The 2998-nt window shown below is 33.3% G+C and overlaps 1 pseudogene; it reads left to right on the top strand.

Moving 5' to 3' along the window:
* The first annotated feature begins 242 nt into the window (after window positions 1-242).
* Window positions 243-1718, top strand: LOC137827047 (transcription repressor MYB4-like; annotated as a pseudogene).
* Window positions 1719-2998: the final 1280 nt, after the last annotated feature.

The raw sequence follows: 2998 nt of genomic DNA, 5'->3' as shown, positions 1-2998 counted from the left end.
GCAATGGAATGCTAAGAACACCAAGGCCAAATGCCCTTAACCTATCATCTCACCCAAAAAAAAAAATTCAAACAAAACAACACATTTCACACACAGTTATCACCATTCACCACCATCACCACCAACAACACAGCAAAACCACCAGTCCAAGTCAATGTATATCCTTCATCCTCTCTCCTTTACAAATACATATCCATCTACCCTCTCTTCTGCCATTTGTCAGACCTTCCATTCCCTTTTTTCTCTCTCTCATCACAACCTACAAAACGAAAACAACTATGAGAAAACCTTGTTGTGACAAAGAAAACATCAATAAAGGAGCATAGTCTAAGCAAGAAGACCAAAAGCTCATTGACTACATCAGAGTTCATGGTGAGGGTTGTTGGCGTTCCATTCCCAAAGCTGCTGGTTAGTGTTATTTTCCTTCCCACACAATTAAGTGGCTTCAAACTTCTACTCATGAGGGTTTATCATTGGAGAGAGTTGAAATCTCAAGAGGGTTTTGAGACTCTTGAATGATTCTAAGCTCTAAAGAAGAAAGAGTTTCATTAAATGGAAATTCATTCAACTATTATGATTAAGAAAATATTTCTTATATACAGAAGAATTTCTTAGAGTACCATTTTTGTAACCATTTGTAGGGTTGCATCGTTGTGGCAAAAGCTGCAGGCTGAGATGGTTAAACTACTTACGACCAGATATCAAACGTGGAATCTTTGCTGAAGATGAAGAAGACCTTATCATCAAACTCCATGCCCTCCTTGGTAACAGGTAACTTCAATAGCCACATATATATATACTACTTACTATATCAGTTAAGAAATTTGAATTAGAACTTTTTCATTAACAATCAGAATCCATAATTTATTAATACTTTCTTATCGTTATTTATAATGAAATTAATTTCAGTGGTTGATTTCTTAACTATCATATGACATTTTTAGAAATTTTTGGCAAATAATTCACTTTATAATTGGATGCATATGTTTGTAAATAGGTGGTCACTCATTGCTGGAAGATTGCCTGGAAGGACAGACAATGAGGTGAAGAACTATTGGAATTCTCACATCCGTAGAAAACTAATAAAGATGGGAATTGATCCAAATAACCATAAGCCACACCAAAGCGTTTCTTTTCCTCATTCTTCTTCTGCAGAGGGTGCATCAAATACCGAGTCCATGAACAAAGACCACAGAATCCCTATCTTCCCAGTTGCTGCTACCCATCATAGGATTTCCTTCAGAGAAGAAGAATCAGCAATTATTTCGTCACCTACTTTGAATCTTGACCTAACAATTGCTTTACCTTCGTCTATGATTGGTGCTTTGGAAGAGAAGGCAATACAAAATTCCAAGTCCACCAAGACACTGGACATGGAAATAGATCTCAACTGTTAGCACATGTTGGCAAGTTATTACCAGTAGTAGTAGTGCATGCTTGTTACAGAATAATCTTGAAAACATATTCATTTTTTTAAAAGCACTTAAAAAGAAGCTTTGAGATTTTATTATCTCTTTAAAATAAGTCGAATTAAATACACCAAAAGGACTACAATACTAGACAGGGAAATTCGAGGGAAGATCTTGGAGGATTTAACATAAGTTTTACATTTCATGTAATGGAAAAAGTGTCCTTTGTATATGACCTAAACTAGGTTCGTGTGCATGTTCCTGCAACATAGTCCTTGATTATAAATAGTTCGGGATATTGTTCATATATGGCCAAAAGCAAAGAAACAATGAACAATCAAGTTATCTCAATGAATGCAAGATATCCATTAAGATCAGAGTTAAGTAGTCGGTAGAATTTCCATTCAGTTTTCCATGTGAATGCTATCTCAAGAGTGGTGGTTGCAGCTACCAGAAGACTAATGCAAAAGATATTCTACAAATGGAGCTAGCTTCTAGCTATGATTTCTTTCGGAGTGTAACATTTGAAAAAAAAGAAGAGTAACAAACTCAAGTTAATTCGAAGTGAAAATATTTTAACTTTTCTCTTTTGATCTTCTTTTAACCAAAAGATGTACATATGTAATCAATATAGTTTTCTAATAAATAAATTAATGATTTTTTAAATACACGAGTTTTGAATCTTAACAACATAAAAAACTCAAGGCGTTAATCGATAATAAGTATTAACTTTTCACAAATTCTTTTTTTACTGAAACATGTTTATGGAAAATGAAAAGTATATATGAGTAAGATATACTATTATAGTAAGTCCTCATGATGTCAAACTAAGATGAAGACCTAACCTTCTATAATCCATAACTTTTGCTAAATCTACTTGTTCTTCCGTAAAGACAATTCCATTTCTATGAGACCAAGTAGTCCAACAACCACCACTATCAGGAAGAACATCCAAAACTTCTCAAAGTAATTCATCGTGCTTAAAGTTAGTTAGTGTACGTATTTTCTTGGTTTTTTGTTTTTTGTCCATTAGGCAGGAGTTAAAAGTGCAAGCACAAGGCGTAATCATGCATGCGACTTGAACATCTTCTTTTGATGAGGCAAAGACCTTTTTGGTGCATTAACATTTCTAAAGTTAGTTCTGCATTCGATATAAACACAAGTAAAGAATCTAATTATTAATCTATATTTGTAGCAACAATCAACCACAAGAAGAGTGTGGTTAAAAATGAACATTCGGTTCTGGTTTTGGAAGATCCTGCAATGGCATCTCTAGTTTAGAGCATTCTGGTTTTGGTGTATAGACATGCTACTGTGTGGATGGAAGCATCTTCATGGAAGCCTAAGCACGATTTATGGAAGGAGGGTCTTTTCTATTATACACCTTATATTATGCTATTTATATATGCCAGTAGCTTTTAACTTCGGTGTAAATAGTATTAATTTAAATAGTGTAATTTTATAGGTTAATTATTAAAATAAATAAAATTTTAAATTTTTTTAAAATACAAGTGATGTTAATTTTTTGTGAAGAACTCATTAAATGTATTTGAAGTGAAGTGATATCAAAATATATCATTTTAGTATAA

Source organism: Phaseolus vulgaris, chromosome 8, assembly GCF_000499845.2.
Source record: "Phaseolus vulgaris cultivar G19833 chromosome 8, P. vulgaris v2.0, whole genome shotgun sequence".
NCBI lineage: Eukaryota > Viridiplantae > Streptophyta > Magnoliopsida > Fabales > Fabaceae > Phaseolus > Phaseolus vulgaris.
This window is presented reverse-complemented; position numbering and strand designations above follow the sequence as displayed.